This window comes from Silene latifolia, chromosome Y (assembly GCF_048544455.1).
Source record: "Silene latifolia isolate original U9 population chromosome Y, ASM4854445v1, whole genome shotgun sequence".
In the NCBI taxonomy this organism is placed as follows: Eukaryota; Viridiplantae; Streptophyta; class Magnoliopsida; order Caryophyllales; family Caryophyllaceae; genus Silene; species Silene latifolia.
In genome coordinates this window covers 346521150-346536619 of record NC_133538.1, presented here as the reverse complement: position 1 = coordinate 346536619, position 15470 = coordinate 346521150, and the positions used below count along the sequence as shown (strand labels likewise).

Below are 15470 nucleotides of genomic sequence, written 5' to 3'. Positions count from 1 at the left end.
AGACAACAAACTATAATAGGACACGACTTACCACGCAGTGCGAAGTCCTAGTCTAAGTACATGTACATGACTCTACGACGATCCGTACCGCCCAGATACCCAACCATATAGCTGTTTTAGTAAAACCGTATGCCTTAGTTTATTATTCTTTGCCTTTACTTTCATTACTCCAAACTTAAAAATATCCAAAGTGATATAGTATATTATTCAAGCGGTTCGTAAGTGAACTACACTTTTATTTTCTTCGAATTAGAAAACTTAAACTTAAAACCAAAAGTATAAAATTTATTTAAGGACTTTAAATAAATTAAGTTACTGAAATTAAACCTTAAAGACCATCCTTTGACTTAAGGTACTTTAGTAAAGACTTATTACTTAGGCTTAAATGAGACGGAGCTCTACATTAGTTTGTAAAACTGAACAGCAATATTGTAAAATTCATAATTAATTAAAGAAAAATCGAAATGACGCAAGGCCAATTTTCATGGTTTTCTGTAGCTTTTGGCTACAACTTTCATTTTTTAACAAACTTTAAATTAGGAAAGTATCAGGGGTCTACAAATTGATTTCTAAAACCAGTCAGAAAACGTCACCCATAATGTTTCAGTTCATAAATCCACTTTTATAAAAACATTTTAAGGCAAGGCATAATTTTAAACATAATTAAACATGATAAATCTTCATTGGGAAAAAGATTAGCTAATGTATCAAAAGCAAAATATCTTTTAAAAATGAATCTTTGAGAGAAGTCGGAAACGCGTTTCTTTACAAAGGGTTCACAAATAATATATTCTGACCAAACAGTAAGTCTAAATATTATGAAATTTTTTATGCAGACTCCACACTTTAAAATAACAGGACTTTATTCTTTACACTTTTGCAAATTCGAAATAGAAACAGGTGATATGAGTTTTACAGACAGACGAACATAATTGACAGATTTAACAACGGTTTTCATCAAACTTGTAAAATACACCATAAATCGAAAATAATGATTGAAGACCTACAAATTTATATACAACCTAATACTCCATGTCTCTGCCATATACTAAAATATTGTAAATTTACAATTTTATTTAGTATTTTTAACATAATTAAAACCGAACAGAATCGCTATAATCGCAGAAACTGCGTCAATACTTTAAATTACGAAATAAATACTAAAACTCCAAAATAATTACCACGAAAATTCATGGTATTTTAAAATCTATCATTGAACCCAGAAAAATAATTTAAACCTCCTGGAAATCACAAAAACGAAGTTATACCATCTTTATATCATATTAAACGGTTTAAACATAAAACTTGCAAATCAACCAAATAAATTCCTATTGACAAAATAAAATTTATACATAGTCAAAATAATTTATAAACATTAATGGATCAGAAATTATATGGTTCAAAAATCATATTAATGAATAAATCTTTATAAACCACAAAAATGCAATAATACATACAACTACAACAATTAAATCGATGTAATACCGAGTAACATCGTAGTTACCTTGTTACGAATCCGAATCCACATATGCTAGCCTTCAATATCTCCTCTACAAACCCTTAGAAAAGGATGAACGGATGATGAGAAAAGGCCGATTGAAATAAAGAAGCAAGAAGGCAAGCGCGTACGTAGATTAATTTGTAAAACGGAAATAAAGAAGCAAGAAGGCAAGCACGTATTTTGCCAGCAGAGAACGGCGGAAGCAGTAGGAAGCAGTAGGGTTACGTTCCACTGTTAGAACGGCGGAAGCAGTAGGGTTACGTTCCACTATTTTTTTTTTTGCAAGAGGGATAGAAATGTGAATGATAAGATATTATGTGAGCAAATAAAATAAAAAGATGTTAAACACCTTTTAAAATATCTCGAAAAAGGCTTGGATTTTGATCTTAAAATGATCATTTGAATAAAACTCGGTCCATTTGAAAAATTGGACTGCAAAACAACTAAGAACGGATTTAATTAAATAAATAAATCAAAACCGTGAATTAAAAGATAAAAATTCAAATCTCATAAATAAGAATTAAAATATATGAGATTAGAAATAAGTAAGAATAAAAATAGGGTTCAATAGAAATGATTTCTGAAGTCCAACGAATTAATTCGGAGTAGAATCAGAATACGATTAAATGAATAAATAAGACGAAGCTGAAATAGTTAGAAATAACAATAATTCTCGAAAACAAGGAAATATTCGAGACATAAGAGAACTAAAGAATTCAAAGAAAGAGAAGAAATAGCTCAGAGAAAATTCCGAGTCATACAAATCAAATCGTAATCGTAAATAAAATACGGTTACAAAAATAGATTGCAAAAATGGCGGGTGTTACAACCTCCCCCACTAAGAAAAAGTTTCGTCCTTGAAACTTAAAAGTAGGAAACAAAATTTAAAGAACAAGATTTTTTTTTTAAATCATTTCAGTTGACAATAAAATTCGAGAAATCATCGTTGAGGTCATACAATTTTTAAACCAGTTTTCAAAATTGAACTATTAAAAATCACTTGTCTCATCTCATGGAACGAGGGAATACTGTCGCGAACCAAGATTCTGTCGTCCAAGATAAGGGTAAGTCAACATTGGAAAAATCAAATCTTACAACCATGCATCAGAAAGTGCTGAACCGGTCATTAGACGTCTTTAATGATAAGTCCTAGCATCCACCAATGTCGAAATTCAAAAGTAAATGTGCCAATTTTACTTAAAACCTTTGAACAAATCGAATTTTGAAAATACATCACTTTTGAAAGTTTCTCAAGGCATCAAAGTGTTGAAAAACAAAATTCGGAAGTATTTTCAAACGAATTTCAAATCATTTCGAAACAAAACCAAATTTAAATGATAATCCAAAACTAAAAGAGAAAGAGAAGTTCAAAACTTTGAAGCTAGTCATAATTCAAAATTTCCAAGATAATCAATATATCTTTATAAAAGTCAAAATATTTTGTGTAAGATGGAATTTCTCAAAGAAAAAGGTTCACGAGAAATCAAATTCGTATATACAACATAACATTAGAATGGTTTTTTTTTTATGCATTAAATAACTTTATTTGAAATAATTTTTGTATATTTCCAAACGAGTTTTAAGACATTTTGAAACAAAACCAAGTTTAGCCACTAATCCAGAGTAAAACAAAAATGGAAGTTTTACACTTTAAAATCATAAATTTCAAAGATAATCAAAACTTAATAGGAGTCAAACCTTGTATAAAACAGAAATATTCGAGGAAAAAGGCTAAAGGTAAAAAGTTTTCAAACTTTAGCCAAGGTTAAGGTAGTAACAGATGCTCAGGTGAATAAGTGAGAATGAGATATTCAAGAGTCATACAAAGCTCTCTCAAGGATTACAGAAGAGGTTAAAGATCTCAAGATTCTTGATACGACTCCTCTATGGAACCCAAGCTTTTGCTATTTCCATCGAAAACAACACCAAGGTTATTAACACTAGGCAACTAAGTTGTCAAGCTCAGAGTTTCCAAACTTCCTAGTCTACATCCTCCAAGATTATCGATTAACACAACTCCCATCTCAAATCCTTACATAACTGATCATCCTGTCAAACATCATGGTAAAAATACATCAAGTACTTCAACATCCAACCGACTAACTAAATTTCTCAAGTTATCAAATCCATAAGACTCCTCGAAACACCAAACAGAAAACATCGTCTAACAAAGCTCTGATGATTCCTCTGAACTAAAAGCAACAAGGCCTCTAATATCCACAAGTAAAATCTAAAAAGATAAAGCTCTCTTAGAAGTCCATCAAAGTCTTTTAGAAGTTCATTAAATTCCTAATCATAACACTTCAACAACTATGGAGTTAAGAACTCAACCAAGCAACAATTTCGATCATATAAGGTCATCAAACAACAATTTCCTTTAAGGTAATTCATACCAAAATATTCCTCCGAGAAATACCAGTACTAAGGTTAAGACATTAAGATATGATAGGTATGCATAATTCCCAACTTCAGGTTCTTAATTCTTCAAATCAATATAATCAATCCAAACTGCAGTTGAGCTAAGACACTCCTTATTTCCAAGGTTAACACTAAACAACCCAAATAAAGTTAAGTCACACAACCAAAAGTTCCAAGGTTACAACCTTACATCAGAACTCAACAATCTAAATCCATAAGAATCAAAACTGAGATTAATCTAGGTCAACCAATAATGATAGATGGTTACTATAAAAACCTTTATCACATCTAGACCAAAATATGCAAGCTGCTTATACTTCAACGCCAACATCCAAGCTAAAATCCTAAGTCCATAATCCACTAGCCACCATTCAAGTTAATCCTTATGGAATGAAAGCTCTCACAAGTTAGGCATTAAGGGTAAAACTCACTATCCTCAAACCATAAGTAACAAGACTTTACTAAACCTCAAACTTACTTAACTTTCATCACATTTCTTCAAGAAGAGCCAGTTTAACCAATGAATCTCAAGAGAATAGATATCACGGTGGAGGAATCACAAAGAAGGATCATTCATCAGAATAGGAGATGAAAATTTATAATAAGGATATAGGAAGCAGCTAAGGCTGAAAAAGTAAAGGAAGAAGAAAGATGATCATAGACTAATAAGGTTAGAGACCAGAGAAGGAATTTCAAGGCTCTAGAGTTGCAAGAAGGCTCACTAGGTCACACCATCTTCTTATAGAGAAATAAACACACGAGTCTTGGGCCACTTCGTCTAACAGATCCACAGTATAATCATCTCTTGGTCTACTGCACCATCGTGAAACTTGAGTCTACTCTTGGCCAACTTGTCTGCAGCTTGAGCAGGAATGAATCTGGGCTGAAACTACCATTGTCCCATCAAGTTCTCCATGCGGTCAGCTAGGTTGTGGAGCGAGTTCAATATCACCATAATGATCGCGTTCTGGTCCGGGAATACACCACGTCCATGTCCACCATCGTTCATCTTCTTCATCAGAGAAATAAATCATTGATTCAATGCTAGTCATTGATTTTGCACGAACACATAGTCTAACACCAAGTTCTTATTGATTTCTACCCATCTCTCACTAAATAATTTATTTAGTCAAATCATTTATTAGGCATTTTCCTAAAGATCAATGTGTGAGCGTCGAGAGCAGTGATGCTCTGATACCAACTGTAATCCCCTATAAAATCTAGTGCAAAACAGTGGCGGAAACACTGTCGAATGGGATTAAATACACAAAGATAAAAGTTCTAAATGTTACAAATTGAGAATGTGTAAAATTCTCAAGGATAAAATTAAATGGTTAAGTCTAAACAAATGCCACTTTTATAAAAGGGCGAAAATAAAGAAAACCTCCAAAAGTGTTCAAGACTAAAACCATAAAAGAAAGCAGAAAGAACAGAGTAGGATCTGCAAACTACTCGCTAGCTCACACAGAAATCCCAGCAAAGCTAACACATGTCATGTTATAAACATAACAGCCACAATCAGTGGGGAGTAACTCGATGTTCTCCCAGCCATATCACATGATATAATTATTATAGAAGCAGATAATATATCAAAGTAAATTGAAATGTTATAAAACATAAGTAACAAAATATGATTACCAAATCACGTTAACCAACGTGCTGCATGCTTAAAAGCAAAATATTCAAAAGACAGAATGGAAATAATTTAATTCAGGATAGATATCCACTTTAGCTATACTTTTGACACCGCAGCATCTTTACTAGTTTCGGGAACCCAGTGTCACGCGAAGATGACCAAATCCAAGCTCACTTACTAGACAACAAACTATAATAGGACACGACTTACCACGCAGTGCGAAGTCCTAGTCTAAGTACATGTACATGACTCTACGACGATTTGTACCGCCCGCAGGATACCCAACCATATAGCTGTTTTAGTAAAACCGTATGCCTTAGTTTATTATTCTTTGCCTTTACTTTCATTACTCCAAACTTAAAAATATCCAAAGTGATATAGTATATTATTCAAATGGTTCGTAAGTGAATTACACTTTTATTTTCTTCGAATTAGAAAACTTAAACTTAAAACCAAAAGTATAAAATTTATTTAAGGACTTTAAATAAATTAAGTAACTGAAATTAAACTTTAAAGACCATCCTTTGACTTAAGGTACTTTAGTAAAGACTTATTACTTAGGCTTAAATGAGACGGAGCTCTACATTAGTTTGTAAAACTGAACAGCAATATTGTAAAATTCATAATTAATTAAATAAAAATCGAAATGTTGCAAGGCCAATTTTCATGGTTTTCTGTAGCTTTTGGCTACAACTTTCATTTTTTAATAAACTTTAAATTAGGAAAGTATCAGGGGTCTACAAATTCATTTCTAAAACGTGTCAGAAAACGTCACCCATAATGTTTCAGTTCATAAATCCACTTTTAAAAAAACATTTTAAGGCAAGGCATAATTTTAAACATAATTAAACATGATAAATCTTCATTGGGAAAAATATTAGCTACTGTATCAAAAGCAAAATATCTTTTAAAAATGAATCTTTGAGAGAAGTCGGAAACGCGTTTTACAGGCGAGCGGTTCACAAATAATTTATTCTGACCAAACCGTAAGTCTAAATATTATGAAATTTTTTATGCAGACTACACACTTTAAAATAACAGGAGTTTATTCTTTACACTTTTGAAAATTCGAAATAGAAACAGGTGATATGAGTTTTACTAACAGACGAACATAATTGACAGATTTAACAACGGTTTTCATCAAACTTGTAAAATACACCATAAATCGAAAATAATGATTGAAGACTTACAAATTTATACACAACCTAATACTCCATGTCTCTGCCATATACTAAAATATTGTAAATTTACAATTTTATTTAGTATTTTTAACATAATTAAAACCGAACAGAATCGCTATAATCGCAGAAACTGCGTCAATACTTTAAATTACGAAATAAATACTAAAACTCCAAAATAATTACCACGAAAATTCATGGTATTTTAAAATCTATCATTGAACCCAGAAAAATAATTTAAACCTCCTGAAAATCACAAAAACGAAGTTATACCATCTTTATATCATATTAAACGGTTTAAACATAAAACTTGCAAATCAACCAAATAAATTCCTATTGACAAAATAAAATTTATACATAGTCAAAATAATTTATAAACATTAAGGGATCAGAAATTATATGGTTCAAAAATCATATTAATGAATAAATCTTTATAAACCACAAAAATGCAATAATACATACAACTACAACAATTAAATCGATGTAATACCGAGTAACGTCGTAGTTACCTTGTTACGAATCCGAATCCACATATGCTAGACTTCAATATATCCTCTACAAACCCTTAGAAAAGGATGAACGGATGATGTGGAAAGGTCGATCGAAATAAAGAAGCAAGAAGTCAAGCGCGTACGTAGATTAATTTGTAAAACGGAAATAAAGAAGCAAAAGGCAAGCACGTACGTAAATTTTATTTTTGCAAACAGAGAACGGCGGAAGCAGTAGGGTTACGTTCCACTGTTTTTTTTTTTGCAAGAGGGATAGAAATGTGAATGATAAGATATTATGTGAGCAAATAAAATAAAAAGATGTTAAATACCTTTTAAAATATCTCGAAAAAGGCTTGGATTTTGATCTTAAAATGATCATTTGAATAAAACTCGGTCCATTTGAAAAATTGGACTGCAAAACAACTAAGAACGGATTTAATTAAATAAATAAATCAAAACCGTGAATTAAAAGGTAAAAATTCAAATCTCATAAATAAGAATTAAAATATATGAGATTAGAAATGAGTAAGAATAAAAATAGGGTTCAATAGAAATAATTTCCAAAGTCCAACGAATTAACTCAGAGTAGAATCAGAATACGATTAAATGAATAAATAAGACGAAGCTGAAATAGTTAGAAATAACAATAATTCTCGAAAACAAGGAAATATTCGAGACATAAGAGAACTTAAGAATTCAAAGAAAGAAAAGAAATAGCTCACAGATAATTCTGAGTCATACAAATCAAATCGTAGTCGTAAATAAAATACGGTTACGAAAATAGATTACAAAAATGGCGGGTGTTACATCTGAGGTCACCATTCTTAGGAGTCGCGACTGGTTAACTGCCAGGGGTTTGGTTGTTGTTTGAATGAGTGAATTGTAGTGAGCTTTGATTGTATTTCTTAGGACCGTATGTTAATTTATAGGGTCCTATCTTTCTCGAACTTATGTACCAGATTCTTCGAGCTTAATGAGAATTTTCACATTCTACCAAAAAAAAAAAAACTAACACAGACTCGAGGAATATGCGTGACTCATGGGAACAACCCCCAATTTGTCACTTAGGAATATAACAACAGACACTAAGATAGATATGAGAAAGTCTAAGACCCGGACTCGGACTCAGACTCAGACTCGATCTCAGACTCAGACTCCTAATCATCACTTTCCTCTTCAAAGATTTCTACTTCAGTATCCAGTGGCTTGATTTGTTGGTCTTGAGCGTTGACCCATTTGAGCACTCCACTCTCGTTGTTTGGGATGATATGAGGATAATAGTCAATGAGACTTCCATGTCCGAGCATAACGATATGTCCATTAGGGTTGTCTTCATCACTTGGTTAGTCTAGGGACGAAGCTATCAATTCACGATTGTCGATCAAGTCTTGAATAACATGCTTCAGTTTGAAGCATGTTTCAATATCGTGACCTTTTCCCTGAAGATATTTGCAATAGGCGCTGCCATCCCAGAAACGGGTTTTCTTCTATTCACGCAGGTCTGGGTGGGTCCGATTGGTTGTTGCTTCCCTTCAGACATAAGCCTTTGAAGAGCCGCGGTATAAGTTTTGTTGAGATTAGTGGATGTCCTTTGGGAACGTTCGATTTTTTTGTTTGGCTTGAGACATTCAGGCGGATTGTCTTGACTGTCAGGTGCGATTGAGATTTTGCCAGCTTCGATCATATTTTGAATGGCATTCTTCAGCTTGTAGCAAATTTTGGTATCATGACCTTTGCCCTGGTGGTACATGCAGTACGCATTACCATCCTAGAATCGAGTTTTCTTGTCTTCTGGTGGGTTATGTGTCCAATTTATATACAATTTTACCCCCTATTTTAGCTTGGTTTCAATTAAATATCACACTTTTAGTAGTGTATTTGTGAGCTAATTCCGTGTTCTAGTGTCTTTGCTTGTTTTTATTGTATTTTGTAGGAAATGTAGCTTTTATAGCTTTTTTCCGTCGGATGTGCAAGCACTAAGAGTTCATAAGGCTAAAAGAGATGAGATCATGCAAAAGGAAGGGCATTTTGGAGAAATCCGAGTAAAGAAATCCCAAGCATGAAAGGTGACATGGGTTGTTGCAAGAAAACGAAATGAAATAAAGCTCAAAGCAAAGTCCAAGAAGACCAAGTCAATTAGCAAGTATAGGATGCCAAATTATGCTTTCAACCTGAGAAATTATGAAGCATTAACACGCAACATTGGATGCCATATGCCATTTAATCAATAATTTAAAGCAATTTATCCGGGATTAAGCATCCCCGATCGGGGTGGCCTGTCCCCGATCGAGTTGACCATGATCCATGAATTTTACGTTTCACCCCTCATTTCCTATATAAGGGGTGTTAGTAGGTCATCTTAGGACACACTTTTACATTAACTTTTACATACTTTAGCACACAAATTCTCCTAGTTTTCAGAATTAGTTTACATTTCATTAAGCATTTTCTTTGTCATAAACAATTTACTTAAGCATTTGGTTCTTTTAATATAATCATTCCATTCAAAGTCATTTAGGTTTGTTATTTGAATTCTTCTTGTTCAACTTCCAATTCTCTTGATTACGGTAATTTCACTACTTGTTTATTTCGTTATTGAATTCATCATTATCGTTGTTTTATAGTTTACATTTTAGTTATTAGCATTTTCATAATAGTTTGTTACACTTTACTATCAAGTTACTATCATAATTAGTTTATTTCATAGCATTTCATTTACATTTCTTATCATTAACAATTTCACTAATTCATATGTTATCATCATTTAGCACATTTATAATTCTTATAATTTGATTTAGTTATAATTCTATTATTATCATGTTTATCATCTCATATATTGTTATTTGTTTAATTTCCATCATGAGTGAGTAGTCCATTTTTTCTAGAGATTAGGGAAGCCATGCATGATTAATTTTTGTAAATGTAAAATTAGGATGACATAATATTGTTTACTAGTTTCTATCACATGCTTGTTTTATTTGCTAATCTTTGATAATTGATCGCTATCTTTGATTAATTTATTAATTCACTTTTATAAGTCGAGAGGCATGAAAATGAATTAGACTAAGCATGTTTTAGTTGATCGACCTAGATATAGCGAGAGCTCGTTACCGTTCTATGGTTGACAATAAGGCCGATAGGTGGTTTTCATAAGACCTAAACAATTGACAATATTATCTTTTCCGAGTTTATCATGAACACCTATATATTTGCATGTGTGACCCGACTCTCCTAGACTCTTTTCTCATATATAATTTACATCATTTTATTTACAAGTTCAACAATCAAACCAACCAACCAATTGAATCGACCTAGATAGAATTCTACTCATAGCATTTCATAACGCAATTCCCGTCTCCTTGTGTTCGACCCCTACTTTACTACATTAATTTGTTAGCCGAGTTTAGGGTATCTTTCATTAGGTTGCGACATCCTATCAAATTTTGGCACCGTTGCTGGGGAGCACGGCTTTATTGCGCTTAGAATTGTTGATTTCTATCTTGTTTTCTTTTGTCTTAAGGAACACTTGTTCCTTGAGACCCTTACTTACAAGTTTCTTGAGAATTGTATCTTATGCCCAGGTCCTCTCGTACCAGAGAATTGATTCCCTTTGATCCGGAGCCCGAGAGAACGTTCCGTAGCCGACTCAATTATATCAAGGAGCTTGACGGATCTTTTAGTCCCGGCGGTTTGGGTCGCATTTGTACCAATTACCCAATCCGTGACGAGGAAGAAGGTTCTAGTTCATCATCTCCACCGCCACCACCATCTCCTATAAAAAAGATGGTGAAGCTTTCCGATCATTCCAAGCCCACTGCGGTCATGCTTCCAAGGGGTATCACTATTACCCAAATAGGAGCCGTGTATTTCGAGAACAAACCGGCTTTCATTAACCCAATCCGTGACGAGGAAGAAGGTTCTAGTTCATTAACGTTCAAAATTTTTGTGACTATTGCTCCAGATTAGGCAAACGGGAGTCACACAAACTCAAATAAGGGAGATACTCTTCTCTTTTTTTCATTGAAGGACAAGGCTAACCTATGGATCAATATCCTTGATAGAGAAATCATGGGGATAACCAATTGGGAGACTTTGGCTCTTGCTTTTTACCAAACATATTTTTCACCGGAGAAAACTTAAACTTTGAGGAGCCAAATCACGGGGTTCCGCCAACAAGCACTAGAGAGCCTCTATGAAGCTTGGGAGAGATATAAAGATTTGCAAAAACAATGCCCACATCATGGGTTGGATTCTTAGTTTCTTGTTATAACATTCTACAATGGATGTAGTGCCGAGTCCGGACGAGTTCTTGATTCCGCCAACAATGGGCGGTTTGATCAAATTGACACCGATATTGCTCATGCCACAATTGAATCCATGGCGATCCATGATTCTTAATATGTCAATTCCGGAAGTGCACTAATCAAGGGCAAGGAGTAATCTTACGATACTTCCGTTTTGAACGCTTAAATTGCATTGCTTCAACAACAATTGGAGGCTAGAGATACAAGTGCCTCTCTTCAACAAGTCAATGCCATGTCCACTACTAGCCAAATTGTTGTTTGTGAAGGTTGCGGATGTGCGGGACATTGCACTGCTTTGTGCCAAGCCACTATGGAGGAAGTAAATGCTTTTCAAAGATTTAGACAAAGTTCATTTCCACCTGGTACTTTTTCAAATACTTACAATCCCAACATAAAGTTCCACCTGAATTTGTGATACAAAAGCAACACTGTGCTAAATCCAAAACCATAAAATACTTTTGTGCCTCAACCCCAACAACAACAACAACAAAATGCCTGCATTCCACCACAACAAAGGTTCAATTATCCCTAGGCTATCAAAATCAAAATAAAAGTGATGTGACCATTATGTGAGCATATTTAGTCCCCGAATTAGCCTTGTTCCCATGCTTTTTAGTGTATATTTGGGTCATTTATTGTCTTTAGGCCTTTTTTTTGCATATTCTTTGAGGTTTTGATCCCTTGGTAGTAAAGAAGTGCAAACCTTCCATTTTCATGGCAAAATAGAGCTAAATTGATTGAATTCAATGACCAAGCATCAAAGAGAAGACAAGACTAGAAGGCCTTTGTACATATTATAGTAGTTGGGCAATGATGAGAAAAGATCCTTGCATCTCCAATGAAATCCCCAAGGATTGTATGAAGAAAAAGAAAGAAAAGAAGAAAGGAAGAAGCTTATCAAGAATCCGAGCGGATTGCCTACTGGACGCCCATCCAGCACAAGGAATCCGATTGTCTTCCTCAGAAGGACGCTCGTCAAAAACCACCACAATCCGCCCGTCCACCCCACAAATCCGCTCGTCCAAAATACCCACAATCCGCTCGTCCCGTGCCCTGGACGCTCGGATTGTGTGGCAGCTACTCCGTCTTCTATTTGTTCTATAAAGGATACGCATACCTCAGGAAAGACTAGCAAAAAGGAGACTCGCATATTTCTCTGAGAGGAGCGATTCCTCAAGAAGTTAATCGTCATTTAAGCCCTTAGTAAACCCTAATTTGTGTACCTAATCCCCACTATAAATACCCCATTAGTCTAATTAGATAATCATATTCTTCTTTGCAATCTCTAGTATAGTTTATATCATTCTAATCTCTCTTTAATCTTGTAATCAACTTTTAATCAAGTCTTAATACAAATCTTATTTCCTTAATCTTTCTTTTGTTCATCTTTCATTTTGGGTAATTGAAGATTATTTGGGTTATTATTGGGAGATTGACAACCTTCCAATCAATCATCAAGTACTTCTATTATTCTTTGCTTTATTATTGGAATCATTAGTAGGTATAATTCTCTTAATCCGTTTTTAATTATTGTTAATTATCTTCATTTATTCATCATGTTTTACTTTGTTGGTATGATTGACAACCTTGCTAGCATGTTCAACATGATAATGAGTGAGTAGTTTCCTTAGTTAGGGTTAATGGATAATTAGGGAAAACCAACATGGGGGATGATTCATGCTTAATTTAAAATGTTTTCATAGTTTATTTGCTTGCTTGTTGTGATCTCAACTTATGCACATGTTATGTTTGATGAAATGTGAGCCTATGAATTCTTGCATTTTTTACCCATCACCTATCTTTTCAATGAGACTTGTAAGACATAAACCAACTCGAGTCTTATTAGACCATGCATATAGTTGAGTAGGGAAGATTAAGTCGACTTGTAGGTGTTGTACAATCTAATCGATTCGGCTCCGGGACCCAAACTTTCCTAGGATTGTAAGATATAAACCAACTCGATCCATCACAACAATAATTGCTTGCTTATAATTTGAGAATATGTTTGTATGATCAATTTCCATGAATCCCCTATGACCCCATGACACCCTAGTGCCTTTTATCAATTGTTTACATCCGTTTTTTAATCATCTTGCTTGTTTACTTTCTTTGCTATTTAGTTTAGTGATCTTCTATTCAAACCCCAAATTGTGACACCCCTAGACACCGCTTGTTGCAATTGAAAACTCACTTCAATACCCGTCCCTTGGTATTTGACCTTTATTTGCCTCTTTACTAATAGTAGAGTTGTTTGTGGAGTTATAAATATTGTTTTGGTCTAGGTGCTCCTAACGACAAGTACCGAAAACTATAACTCAAAGAGGGCTCGACTAAAAAATGGCGCCGTTGCCGGGGACGGTGTTAACTTGATTTAGATTTTCTTAGATTGTTATTAGTTGTGTCTTTCTTTGCCTTGGGGAAGTAAAACTCCTCAAGGTTTGGCCTAATTATTTTCGAGTTGTTTGATATTTTACATGTCTAGAAGATCACAAGGTAACTTGTTACCCTTTGATCACGAAATTGAAAGGACTTTGACAAACAATAGAAGACTTGCTAGAGGTACTTTGAGAGGTATTGGTGAGGTTGTAGTTATTCAACCAAACACTATTGAGTTCGTCAAACCTTTTTCAAGAGAAGGTGAGGAGAACCCAACACAAAATCAACCCACAATGCCTAAATTTTCATCACATTCCGTACCAACCGAGGAGAACCTACACAATGGTACTCCCACACCACAACACTTAACCGGAAATTTCATTGCCAAATCCGCATTTATCCAATTAGTGGAAAGAAGCCAATTTGGGGGAATGCCTAGTGAAGACCCTCACTCTCACATGGAGACTTTTTGTGACTATTGTGATGCGATTTCTTAAACCGGTATAACTCAAGACCAAATTCGATGGGTCTTATTTCCTTTTTCTCTAATTGGCACCGCAAAACAATGGTTGAAAGGCCTTGATAAGGCTACTCTCAGAATTGACTCTTAGAAGAAATTGGCTCTAGCTTTCTACAAAAAGTTCTACCCACCGGAAAAGACTAACATGCTAAGAGCTTAAATTACGGGTTTTAAGCAAAGAGATGAAGAATCTTTGTATGAAGCTTGGGAGCGATTCAAGGGAATTTGTCACTCATGTCCTCATCATGGATTTAGCGAGTGGTTCTTGGTACATCAATTTTGGAATGGTCTTTATGAAGACTCAAGAAACATTCTCAACATGGGATCAAATGGTATGTTCACCGAAGTTGACGATAATCAAACTTGGAACAAGATTGAGGAAATGGCGGTCCATAATTCACAATATAGTAGACCTCGCAAGGCTACTAGAGGAGGAAAGCATGAAGTGGACTCTATTACCCAATTAGGTGCTCAAATTAGTGCTCATATTGATACCATATTTGAAGTTCGAAAAAGTTATGGCTAGACTTGAAGAAGCCTCAAAATCACCAAAGCATCATGTTAATGCCATAACGACATCTTCATCAATCCCAAGTGAGATATGTGAGAATTGTGGAACTTTAGACATGACCAAAGTGAATGTAGGGGAACAAATGAACAAGTGAATGCTTTTCAAGCATACAAGAGTGGTACCCCTTATTCCAATTATTACAATGAAAACACCAAATTCCACCCAAATCTCTCATACAAAAGCCAAAATGTTCAAAACCCTCAACCAACATACACCCCACCTCCCATGATAAACCAAAATCAAAGACCCTTTTACAACCAAAATCAAGGTTACCAAAACCAAACTCCATACAATCAACAAAATGACCAAGGTTTTGATGTCCAAAAAGCGGTCCTCCAAATGCAAAAGAATCAACAAGAGTTTTTCACTCAAATGCAAAAGTATAGTCAAGAAAAGGAAATCACCATCAACAACATCCTAGACCACACCAAAATGTTGGAAACCCAATTGACTCAACTAGCATCTTCAAGCTCAC

General features: G+C 34.4%; 2 non-coding genes across 2 annotated transcripts; both read right to left on the bottom strand.

Moving 5' to 3' along the window:
• Positions 1–11364: 11364 nt before the first annotated feature.
• On the bottom strand, positions 11365–11471 carry LOC141635140 (small nucleolar RNA R71). Its single transcript, XR_012539844.1, has one exon. It is a non-coding gene; the product is annotated as a small nucleolar RNA R71 (small nucleolar RNA).
• A 3098-nt stretch (positions 11472–14569) lies between these two features.
• Positions 14570–14676, bottom strand: LOC141635545 (small nucleolar RNA R71). The gene has a single exon (XR_012540225.1). It is a non-coding gene; the product is annotated as a small nucleolar RNA R71 (small nucleolar RNA).
• Between the last annotated feature and the right edge of the window lie 794 nt (positions 14677–15470).